This window comes from Bos grunniens, chromosome 15, assembly GCF_055505025.1.
Source record: "Bos grunniens cultivar Pamir isolate PY7600 chromosome 15, Bosgru_T2T1.0, whole genome shotgun sequence".
NCBI lineage: Eukaryota > Metazoa > Chordata > Mammalia > Artiodactyla > Bovidae > Bos > Bos grunniens.
Window position 1 is genome coordinate 49,107,171 of NC_141179.1, and position 11,877 is coordinate 49,119,047.

Genomic DNA, 11,877 nt, shown 5'->3' on the forward strand with positions numbered 1-11,877 from the left:
AGTGGACTTGAGGTTAATTTGCAGATGAGAACATCAGAAAGAAAGTCAACTAACTGAAAGAAAACTTTTAAATATATAATTTTTTTTTGTTTTTAGCCTGTGAGAGAAAAGAGGGGAGTGAGAAGGTATCTTATCTGCAAGTTATAGAAATGATTTCAGGGAATGTTACATGTGAATAAACCCAAGAGGAATTAATTAAAATCTGTTGGGTCCCTTGTGGTTACTCTAGTGGCTAATAAATCCCTGATTCCAAGTTCCCAACTCTGCTTTCTCCAAACATTTATTAGGGGGTATTAAAATTGGTGGCTAGCAATTTTCCTCCCCAATTTGAATCAATAAATTTATGCTGTACCCAAGAATAACTCAGACTTTGCTCAGAGTTTGGTTGGGCAATAAGCACACAAACATCATCTCAGGCAGAAATGGAGAAGAAGAGTGTCTGTATCCAGAGTGAAAATAAAATATGAAGAAATATTCCAGTTTTTCACATGTTACATATGGCCCCAGCACCAAATCGATTAGAACGCATGACAGTGACAGTGTGCTGATGTAGAGGGGACAGATATAAGAGGAACTGCAGAACAGAACACGAGGGCATGAGACTTTCTTCCATCTCAGGTGGAAGAAAGAATTGAGCAATGAGAACTCGTGGGTGAAGAACAAACAGTACTTTTCAGGTGTCAGGCAAGAGCAGCAACGCGTTCCAATAGCTATTGACAAGTAAGTCCTCCTATTTCTAAATTAACTTTCATAATATTCCATTATCAGCTTTTTCACAATAATCACTGCATCCCATCAGTCCTGCACTCACTTATGTACACCCGCCTGTCATCCCACTGTCCATACTATCATGTGATGGTCACATGACAGTTCTTTACCTTTGAAAAAGTCAGATACTATGTTTATACTTAAAGGAGTCCTATTCTCATTTTGATCATTTCTGAAGAAAAACTTTACCCTTATTAGAAAGGAGTCGGCCATCTATGGGTTGGAGAGTCACTGAACTAAGCATTGGGGATGCTGCTGCTGCTGCTGCTAAGTCACCTCAGTCGTGTCCGACTCTGTGTGACCCCACCAGGCTCCCCCATCCCTGGGATTCTCCAGGCAAGAACACTGGAGAGGGTTGCCATTTTCTTCTCCAATGCATGAAAGTGAAAAGTGAAAGTGAAGTCGCTCAGTTGTGTCCGACTCTTAGCAGCCCCATGGACTGCAACCTACCAGGCTCCTCCATCCATGGGATTTTCCAGGCAGAGCACTGGAGTGGGGTGCCATTGCCTTCTCTGAAGCATTGGGGATAAAACTTGCCAAAATCAAAGTAGTTAATTCATTAAGTCTATTCCAGCTATTTGTCAGCAAATACATGGTTTCTGCCATAAAATGGCCCGACTGACATCATTCTTTCACTTGATGTTTAGCAACATAAATCACAGCTGTCCTAGCATTTACTGATATGTTTATTGATGTTAAGTATATGGTTAGATGATACCTTAGGAGCTTGCTGACATAAAGTAACTAGCTTTACGTCTGACTCTTTTTAAAAATCCTGTCCTTTCATCCTTTATTTTCTAATTAATATACTTTGCTTGAACCAAAAAAAAAAAAAAAATGACTCCTCTTCCAAGTTATCCATACTGCATTAAGAGTTAATGAACCTAAAGTGGACAAATCTCATGCTTATGGGAGCTCTGACCAGGGTAAACGCAAGACATTAGCCTCAATTCGGCTATGTTACACATTTACTCATTTTCTCATATGTTGTAGTCAAGAATGAGCCCTCCTGTCCCAATCATTTCTGCTGCTGATTTTCTTGAGTCCCAGAGATTCCTCCTTCTGCACTAATGTGTATTATAGAACTTCAACTATTTTGAGCACACAACTAATTTTAATGATTTCAGCTGAAGAAATATAAGCAAAATATAACACAGCTTTATGAGAAATGTAGAAAGTAGCAAAGAACTTTGACCAGGATTGCCACAAATATGTGAATCTGAATGGTCTTTTCTAACTCGACATTCTTTTGAAAAATCATCCAGTCTTATACAGAAGAGATAATATAAATAACTAAGTACATTATGCTCATTGATGTCAACTGTTTTTATCTCTATTTTTCTTTCACAAGGAGCCATTTAAAATAAAATACTAATCAGAGTCTGAGAATCTGTTCATGCAAACTGTTCCTGACTTAAAGACAATTGAGGATAATAGAGTGATTGAGCAGTAGCTAGAATGTACAGTATGGGGGGATTCATCAAACTGATTAAAATGCAATCTACAAACAAAATGAACAAGTCTATTATTTTTTCTTTGTCCGCAGGTCTGGAAAGAAAAAAACAAGTCAGCAGTTTATTCCATTACCCATGTGATTTGGTTGGTGCTACTGAGGTTGGCTGGCCATGAACATAACGTCTTATTGTGGTGTAGTGTTTGTGGATGGACTTCCTAAACAGTGATGTGGCTTGTGAATCTGTATTTTCCCTTCACTTATATGAAGGAGATGGATGATATGATCTCAGATTTCAGCTAAAATCAGAAAATATGAAGACTTGGCATAAAAATAGATAGTACAATAGCACAGACTAATTTGTTTGCATCTGGAAATGCAAAGACACTATGTCCATTTCCAACATCACAGTCTTCATGCCTTCTGTGTTCACGCTAATAGGGATCCCAGGCCTGGAGTCTGTGCAGTGCTAGATTGGGATTCCATTCTGTGCCATGTATCTCACTGCTGTAATCGGAAATGCCTTGCTTCTGATCATCATCAAATCGGAGCCCAGCCTCCATGAACCCATGTACATTTTCCTGGGCATGCTAGGAGTCACAGATATTGCTCTTAGCACCAGCATTGTGCCCAAAATGCTTGGAATCTTCTGGTTTCATATATCAGAGATATATTTTGACTCTTGCCTGCTTCAAATGTGGCTCATTCACACATCTGAAGCCTTTGAGTCAGGCTTCCTCCTGGCCATGGCCCTGGACCGCTGTGTGGCCATCTGTTATCCACTGAGACATGCTTCCATCTTCACCCCCCAGCTAGTCACCCAAATAGCAGCTATGGTAACACTCAGGGCTACCATTTTTGTGACCCCCAGCCTAGTACTGATAAAATACCAGCTGCACTTTTTTCATACAAAAGTTATCTCCCACTGCTACTGTGAGCATATGGCCATTGTGAAACTGGCTGCAGAAGATGCCAGGGTCAACAAAATCTATGGTTTGTTTGTGGCTTTCACTGTTGCTGGGTTTGACCTCATATGCATCTCATTGTCCTATGTACAGATATTTACCACAGTTTTTCGTTTGCCCCAGAAGGAGGCTAGGTTGAAAGCATTCAATACTTGCATCGCTCACATCTGTGTCTTCCTCCAGTTCTACCTCCTTGCCTTCTTCTCTTTCTTTGCACATAGGTTTGGTTCTCACATACCCCCTTACATCCACATCCTCTTTTCTAGCATTTACTTGCTGGTCCCTCCATTTCTCAATCCACTTGTCTATGGTGCAAAAACCAAGCAGATTCGCATTCATGTGGTAAAAATGTTCTCTTCTTAAAATTCACCATAATTTATAGTTTTGTTGTTTCCTCTTTGTACCATCAGTTCAGTTCAGTCGCTCAGTCATGTCCGACTCTTTGTGACCCCATGAATTGCAACACGCCAGGCCTCACTGTCCATCACCAACTCCTGGAGTTCACTCAGACTCACATCCATCGAGTCAGTGATGCCATCCAGCCATCTCATCCTCTGCCATCCCCTTCTCCTCTTGCCCCCAATCCCTCCCAGAATCAGGGTATTTTCCAACGAGTCAACTCTTCGCATGAGGTGGCCAAAATATTGGAGTTTCAGCCTCAGCATCAGTCAGTCCAATGAACACCCAGGACTGATCTCTTTTAGGATGGACTGGCTGGATCTCCTTGCAGTCCAAGGGACTCTCAAGAGTCTTCTCCAACACCACAGTTCAAAAGCACCAATTCTTCAGCACTCAGCTTTCTTCACAGTCCAACTCTGACATCCATACATGATTACTGGAAAAACCATAACCTTGCCTAGACAGACCTTTGTTGGCAAAGTAATGTCTCTGCTTTTTAATGTGCTATCTAGGTTGGTCATAACTTTCCTTCCAAGGAGTAAGCGTCTTTTAATTTCATGGCTACAATCACCATCTGCAGTGATTTTGGAGCCTCCAAAAATAAAATCTAACACTGTTTCCACTGTTTTCCCATCTGTGTTACTTCAAATAAAAATAAAACAAAAGCATGTAATTTGAGATGCTTAAGTTTTATCAAAAGTTGTCTTATGAAGTCTGCCAGGGTGACAGCTAGTTCTCACATCTTCATAGCCCATGAAAACTATCAATGAATAGGATTATGGATCCTATCAGGGTAGTAAGAATGAGAAGTGTAGAAAGTGCAAAATAATGAATATTTTACTTCCTTTTCTTTTTTTTTTTTTTTTCCTTTTAGACTCTGGATGAGGTTCCTCCTCTAAGAAGTCTTCTCCAGATAATTCAAAAATTATGCATTTATCACAGAATTTAAATACACCCAAATATTAGTGTTCTATAGTGTCTAGGTACTCAGTGAAAACAAGTTGTCTACTCTTGTTTCTTGAAGATGTCGGTTATAAAAAATCAGAGAAAGTGTATCTTAACATGTTCTTTACCAAAAACAAAATAAAAACAAATTTTATGGATATGATGAGATAATGATGTTTAAAATTTCAATGAATTTTCAGAGTTACTCAGGAGTGATGAAAAACATGAAAACTCAGGGGTTCTATTTTACATATCAATCATTTTTCTGAGCCCTCTAAGGTTATCTTTTAATTCACTGGATTATCCAACACCTACCATATGATAAGTATTATGGTAGAGAAGAGTGGCATAATGGTAAATTTACACTGTGCTTCAGTTTCGTGAATTTGTAATTGGTATTAATATTTTTATGGGTTTTGTTACTCAGGACTCCACAAGAGACAACATTTCTAGTAGGCCCTGGGTATTTTCTGGTAGGATTGACTTCAGATAGAGGAAGAGATCTGATGATGGTGATTTTTCAGCCATCAGTGGCAAGAATTGCTTCTTCTGTCACTTGGTGGAGGCTTTCAGGTAAGGTAGCAAAATACATTGACCCTTCTGGCTATTTGCAGTTCCTCAGCTAAATGTTCAGTTTGGGAATAATAATATTTGGCATGTCTCCTCCCTCTTCTTCTTCTTGGTAGAGAACCGTCCATAGGCTTCAGATCTTTTGTGTTGACCCTCTTGGCATGGTATGTACTCCAAAGTTGTCCTGACAACTTGGGAAAGTTGTCAGGGAAAGTTGTCCTGACATTCATATCATCCTGGTTTGATGGGAAAATCAGCCTCTTTTGGGATTTAGTGAGCAGGTCCATTTTGCTTTCATACTAAGCTATATCCTTACACTTAAACAGTATAAAGATACAGACAAAAAAAAAAAAAAATGCAGTCTTGCTAATTGTGACAACATGGCTGGACCCAGAGAATATTATGCTAGATGAAATACAGTCAGAGAGACAGATATCTGCTGTATAATTTCATTCATATGTGGAATCAAAAAAGCATCAGAAATGTACAAACAGAACAGAACAATAACAGACTCACTCATAGATACAGAGAATAAACTGGTGGTTGCCAGAGGAGATGGATTAGGGGGTTGGATGAAATAGATAAAGGGAATAATGAAATAGAAACATCCAGTTATAAATGAATAAAGTCATGGGATGTAATATAGAGTGTAAGGAATATAATCAGTAGCACTTTAATAATTTTATATGGGGACAGATGATTACTAGATTTATCATGGAGGTCATTTCACAATGCATTTAAATATCAAATCACTAAATTGTACACCGCAGTGTTATATGTGAGTTATATGTCAATAAAAATTGAGATAACATTTGGTCTTCCATCTCCATTTCTATGTATAATTTCTAAAATTGCCGAAAGACTATATTAGAATTCTCAAAAAAACAAAATATGAGGAGACATCAGGAAGGCACTAATTCTACACTCTCTTGTATATGAAATAAACACTAATATCAGCCTTAAAATGTCCATCCTATCATAAAGAACCATAATACAACTGTTCCAGAACAGTTTTTATGTCAGAGTAAGTGAAATCATTTGACTTTTGATGCTTGATATTTTATGGTTCCAAATTTGCTGTTTTCAGCCAAATCCAGAGGCGAACAACTATCATTCATCTGCATACAGAAACATTATAATCAAACAATTTCTCACAATAAGAGCCTAGATGGACTTTGACAAGACTATTTGAGATGAACTCAGCCAGTCCATCTTGACTCCATTAACTCTGAAAACTTAAGTAAGTCACAAAACTATGATCTTCTGTGGAATCATTCCTGAGATAGTGTCTCCTGAGCTGTTAGAGGGTAATATACAATAATGTTTAAGTCAGGGCTTGCATTGTTCTTAAACAGTTGCCATTAACTTCTGCATTATCTTCTGATAGTATTAGAATTCCAAGATTCTTTTAGGGCCTTTACCTGTAGGAGGAGGAAACTTTTAAGGAAAGACTTGACAGACTGACTTGTTAACATTAATGTGACCGTTTACTGCACACACTACCCATCCTCTGCATGCCTCCTCTCTCACTGATGCACTGTGCTTCCCACTGCTGTTTTTCCTACCTTCACGTTATTTTTGGTATACTAATCCTTTTCTATTAAAGTCAGATTCCCATGTAACATTTGTCATTTATTAATTGCTTTGTCTATTTGTTCAACCCCTGAGACCAACTGCTTTTTCAATGCATATCCCTATACAGTGCTGCGGTAAGAGGGAAAACCACAAAGATTCAGATCACTTACTTTCACATAAAAACAAATTTAATACTTAGAAAGGCCTCATGTCTAAATGTTTACACCTTTAACCCACTTTTGTAAAAATACTAAGGACAAAGGGACATATTTCCACCAAAATAAGTAATGAGAAGCAAAATCTTATTTTAAAATATTTGAGTAAAAATTAAAAATTTAAATTCTTGTTAAAGTGGCAAAAGCCTTTGAATGTAGTTATTTCTAAGGGCAACTCTGTTACTTTGGTGGGTGGTTGACACTGTGATACACATTGTTTTTTTCCTGTTCGCTGATATCAATCAGCTGACCTGAATCACCATGGGCCCAGCTGGGAAAAGATGCACACAACCAGCTCTCCTAATGCAGGGTGAGCTAGCCTCACATGTAAATGTCCTCAATGCTACACTATTTCAAGGACGGATTATGGATAAGATGGGGTCAGAGCGTTTGTCAATGGAAACAGAACAGGACTATGAAACAGGGCCAGACCCAATTACACAGAACAAATCCAGTGTGACTTCAAGAAAAATCACACTGGCCCCCAGGTAAACACAAATAATACAGTCTTGTGAGACTTTTCTTTGTATGAAATAGAGAACGGGAGGTTTCCCCCTTTATCTTCTAGCTACTAAATCTTAAAATCCTTTATCTAAGGCACACTCTTTTGTGCCTTCACTCAACTAAATAAATACCTGCCATGAACAATAGATCCCAATGGGAAGTTACTATAGATATTGCAAATGATCTTAAAATCCTTGAAAATGTATATCAACATTTCATGATAATTCTGAACATAACTGAGGCAATTGGATGAGGGCTGGTTTGGATACAGGAACGACTCGTTTCAACAAATTCACATGGAAGATTCTCAGAAAATAACAGATGATTGAGGGTTCTGAGGTGAAATTTCCCAAGTCATCCCTTTTCATGGGCCCAAAACTTAAAAATGAGTGCTTCTCAGATTGGAATTAAATTATAGAAATATTCCTTTTTTCTCGGTCAGCAGGTCTATACTGAGTAGTCTGTATATCTCAAGATGTTTTTATGTTCCTATATTGGTTTATTATTTTTATAAATAAGTACCATTGACTTGTTTTGTCCTCTCCTGGGGCACTGTCTTCTTTTAGAAAATTTTAAAAGGGGGATCATTTTGGTTCCCAGTTCCAAAGTGAAAGCAAAGTTTAAGAATTTCTTTTTTAGAGACACAAACACTGAAAATGAATCTTGTATATTCTGAACCATAAGATGCTTTTCTTTTTTTCACCCTTGTCACAAGTGAACCTAAGAACTCACCAGGAATTTGTGAAACGAATTGTCCAGGTACACCATGTACTATGAAGTATTCATCTTTACTAGCTGAAGCAGCAAAAAGTTTCCGACTCTATTACTTCTATGGGTATTACCACAGGTGATAATTGGTAAGTCTCTGGGCTTGAAACTCTGCACTGAGTGTTGGGAAACGGAGAACACAAATACCATGTGATCCAATAAAAAGCCAAGATGATTTTAAAATATCTGTAGAATCTTACAGTTCAGTTGAGTGTTCAAACTCTAGGAAGACTGAGTCTCCTGATTTCCAGAAGGTTTCTAAATCAGTTAATGACATAATGGGTGTTACATTTTAATGAGGTTGACAACTGGGAGGACCTCTAGAAAATATTCTGGGCAGATAAATGGATGAAAAGCTTATTTGTTAACAGGTTAGCAAATAATACCCATTTAGGCCAGGAAAGATTCACGGGGAAGGAGGCCCTTGAAGTCATTCATGTGACATGCTCATCATGTATCTAAAGTTATGGGAAAGAGAGGATGAACTTCTATGGATTAGCATTTGGCATTTAGTGACAGAAAAATACATTCTCCTATATATTTTACAAATTATTTACATGAACTAAGTCATTGATTCCTTGTAATCACATTAGAATGTATTTCAATCTGTGAGCATTGTTTTAGCAACAAAAAAATGGAGACAATTTGAAGTTAAGTTCTATAACTGGCTGTAGATTTTGCAAAGTAAGTAGTGGCATCCAGGATTTAAACTCTCTTGACTAATTTCAGATCCCATTCAATAAATCATCATGATCCATGGTTGATGGTATTTTTTGGAAGATGGATTCTGGATTTTTATGAAAAATTAAGAAGGAGACATTTTGGTACTCAATGTAAAGACAGCCTATGTGATATTTGGAGTTCTTGCCACGTGGCAAGCTATCTCAGGAAACAGAGTTCTCTATCAGTGGAGGACTTGAGCTCAATGAGGGAATGTCAGAGAATTCATAGAGGGAGAATATTTGTGGGTGTTTGTAGTTTGGATTTGCTGCTGCTGCTAAGTCACTTCAGTCATGTCCGACTCTGTGCGACCCCATAGATGGCAGCCCACCAGGCTCCCCCATCCCTGGGATTCTCTAGGCAAGAACACTGGAATGGGTTGCCATTTCCTTCTCCAATGCATGAAAGTGAAAAGTGAAAGTGAATTTGCTCAGTCGTGTCCGACTCTTAGTGACCCCAAGGACTGCAGCCTGCCAGGCTCCTCTGTCCATGGGACTCTCCAGGCAAGAATACTGGAGTGAGTTGCCATTTCCTTCTCCAGGGGATCTTCCTGAACCAGGGATCAAACTCAGGTCTCCCACATTGTAGGCAGACTCTTTAAAGACTGAGCTACAAGGGAAGTATAACCCTAATCTTAAGTATGTTCAGCTAAAATAAATGAATTTCTTCTTCTCTTTAATTCATCACTTTTTGACAGGAATTAGAAGATGACACACCATGCTGCTCCTTCTGCTAAGTACTATATCACTTCTTAAATCTACTAAACAAGTCACTATGCTCATATTTCATATCCAATGGCTCAGTCTGAATGCCCTCTGTACTAACACTCGTTGGGATTCTTGGCCTGGAGTCAGTGCACTGTTAGATCGGGGTTCATTCTGTGTTATGTACCTTGTGGCTGTGATTGGGAATTTCCTAATTACAGTGATAATCAAATATAAAAACAGACTCTCTCTCTCTCTCTCTCTCTCTATATATATATATATATATATATTAGCCATGTTGGGAGCCACAGGCATGCACTTAGCACTTTATTCTCCCCAGTGTTAGGCATCTTCTGGTTTCAGTTGACAGAAATTTCTTTTGAAACCTGTCTTCTACAAATGTGGCTTCTTCATTCATTCCAGGGAAGTAAATCAGGTGTCTTACTGGTGATGGCCCTAGATCACTATGTGGCCATCTGTAACTTCTTGAGACATGCCAATGTCTTCTCCCAACAATCCTTGACTCACATTAGAGTTGGGGTGGCACTCAGGGCTACTATTCTTATACCACTATGCACAGAGCTTATCAAATATTGACAAATTCTACTGAACAGCATTCATCTCCCATGCTTATTGTGAGCACATGGCCATTGTGAAGCTGGTTACAGAAGATGTAAGGATCAACAAGATACATGGTCTATTTGTTGCCTTCTGTGTCTTAGGATTTTACATAATCTTTATGTTGTTTTTTACTCAAATCTTTATTACTATCTTTCAATTTTTCCTGAAGTAGGCAAGATTCAAAGCCTTTAATATATTCATCACCCACGTTTGTGTCTTCCTACAGCTCTATCTCCTTGCCTTTTCTTTCTTCACACACAGGTTTGGTTTTTACATACTGCCATATGTTCATATCCTTTTATCTAAGCTTTACCTGTAGTTCCACCTTTTATCAACCCAATCATCTATGGAGTGAAGAACAAACAAATCTGTGACCATGTATTAACAATATTTGTATACCCCAAATATCTTGGTCACAGTGGATCTTTCTAAAGAGAATTTAGGTTAGTTCTAAGTAGAAATTTCAATATGATAAAAGATAGATATTGTACAAACTTCTATGTTCAAAAAATACTTTAAATCCCAGATGGTCATATTGAAGGGGATATTTTCAAATCATAAAATACTTAAAACATTAGCTTACTATTATTAGAAGAAGTAAAATTCATTTAGGTTTGTATTTTAAGTGGTTGCCATTATTCTTCTGATTTTAGACTGGGCTTCTCTTGTGGCTCAGCTGGTAAAGAATCTGCCGCCAATGCAGGAGACCTGGGTTCAATCCCTGGGTTGGTAAGATTCCCTGGAAAAGGGAAAGGCTACCCACTCCAGTATTCTGCCCTGGAGAATTCCATGGACTATATAGTCCATGGGGTCACAAAGAGTTGGACATGACTGAGTGACTTTCACTTTCTCTTGGGGCTTCCCTCCTAACTCAGTTGGTAAAGAATCTGCCTGCAATGCAGGAGACCCTATTTAGATTCCTGGGTCGGGAAGATCCTCTGGAGAAGGGATAGGTTCAGTTCAGTTCAGTCGCTCAGTCATGTCCGACTCTTTGCTACCCCATGAATTGCAGCACGCCAGGCCTCCCTGTCCATCACCAACTCCCAGAGTTCACTCAAACTCATGTCCATCGAGTTGGTGATGCCATCCAGCCATCTCATCCTCTGTCTTCCCCTTCTACTCCTGCCCCCAATCCCTCCCAGCATCAGAGTCTTTTCTAATGAGTCAACTCTTCGCATGAGGTGGCCAAAGTATTGGAGTTTCAGCTTTAGCTCAGTCCTTCCAATGAACACCCAGGACTGATCTCCTTTAGAATGGACTGATTGTATCTCCTTGCAGTCCAAGGGACTCTCAAGAGTCTTCTCCAACGCTACTGTTCAAAAGTTCATCAGTTCTTCAGTGCTCAGCTTTCTTCACAGTCCAACTCTCACATCCATACATGACTACTGGAAAAACCATAGCCTTGACTAAATGGATCTCTGTTGGCAATGTGATGCCTCTGCTTTTTAATGTGCTATATAGGTTGGTCATAACTTTCCTTCCAAGGAGTAAGCATTTTTTAATTTCGTGGCTGCAATCACCATCTGTAGTGATTTTGGAGCCCCCCCAAAATAAAGTCTGACACTGTTTCCACTGTTTCCCCATCTATTTCCCATGAAGTGATGGGACCAGATGCCATGATCTTCATTTTCTGAATGTTGAGCTTTAAGCCAACTTTTTCACTCTCCTCT

At 38.8% G+C, this 11,877-nt stretch overlaps 2 pseudogenes; both read left to right on the forward strand.

Annotated features, from left to right (window-relative positions):
* Positions 1–2,610: 2,610 nt before the first annotated feature.
* On the forward strand, positions 2,611–3,549 carry LOC147358005 (olfactory receptor 52A1-like; annotated as a pseudogene).
* A 3,602-nt stretch (positions 3,550–7,151) lies between these two features.
* On the forward strand, positions 7,152–10,639 carry LOC147358006 (olfactory receptor 52A5-like; annotated as a pseudogene).
* The last annotated feature ends 1,238 nt before the right edge of the window (positions 10,640–11,877 follow it).